Source organism: Poecilia reticulata, unplaced genomic scaffold, assembly GCF_000633615.1.
Source record: "Poecilia reticulata strain Guanapo unplaced genomic scaffold, Guppy_female_1.0+MT scaffold_2627, whole genome shotgun sequence".
NCBI classification, from domain to species: Eukaryota; Metazoa; Chordata; class Actinopteri; order Cyprinodontiformes; family Poeciliidae; genus Poecilia; species Poecilia reticulata.
Window position 1 is genome coordinate 1 of NW_007617352.1, and position 1,051 is coordinate 1,051.

General features: G+C 41.6%; 1 pseudogene; it reads left to right on the forward strand.

Moving 5' to 3' along the window:
- Nucleotides 1-3: 3 nt before the first annotated feature.
- Nucleotides 4-845, forward strand: LOC103461594 (hyaluronidase-2 pseudogene; annotated as a pseudogene).
- The last annotated feature ends 206 nt before the right edge of the window (nt 846-1,051 follow it).

Consider the following 1,051-nt stretch of genomic DNA (forward strand, 5'->3'; position numbering starts at 1 on the left):
TGTGAGACGGAACACAATGTTAAGTTATCATTAGATCAGTTTGACATAGTGTCATCCCCAAGTGAGGAAGTTGTGGGACAAAATCTCACATTGTTCTATAAGGACCGCCTTGGGGTTTATCCCTATTATGAGGGTAAAGAAACAGAAGTGAATGGGGGCATTCCACAACGTGTCAGTCTCGCTCAGCACCGTGAAAAAATGTCTGAGGATCTAGACAAATACATACCAGACCGCAAGGCTAAAGGTGTGTGTGTCATTGACTGGAGGGAATGGCGGCCCTTATGGGTCCGAAACAGGTCTGGCAAACAGGTCTATAAAGAGAAATCCCGTGAAATGTTGAGAAATTGGGACCCAATATTTGGGACGTTGACTAAAGAGGAATTGCGGACTGCTGCAAGAGAAGAATTTGAACTTGCGGCTCGTGAATTCATGCTGGAGACCCTGAGGCAGGGTAAAAAATTGAGACCGAATCAGCTGTGGGGCTACTACCTGTTTCCTGATTGTTACAACTATGAATTTAAAGGAGAAAAGTTGCAAAACTACAATGGACATTGTCCTGCCGTTGAGTTTGAGCGAAATAATAAACTGAACTGGATGTGGAATGAAAGCACCGCCCTTTTTCCCTCAATATACCTGGAAATTGAACTGCGCTCCACTGATCAGACACGCCTGTTTGTCCTGAACAGGGTGAAGGAGGCAATACGCGTCGCATCTGTTGGGGATGGATTGGCACGTCCTGTTTTTGTTTATTCTCAACCCACGTTCAGAGATGTGATGACCCTTTTAACTGAGGTTGGTTGATTCGAGGAAATAGTGCTGTTTTAAACTGTTATTTTAGTAATCAAGTAATCTTTCAATTATTCTTACGATTAATCAAGTAATGTGATGAAAAATTAGAAAAAATTATTGGTAAATACTGTCGGACTAGCAGTAATAATATCGGACATTCGCATCGTCCCAAATTTTCATATTTGTGCAGCTTTAACAATGACTTTTCTGTAGCCTTGAAAATTAGCCTGTAACATTAGCACCTCACTTTTTAAGTTAACCT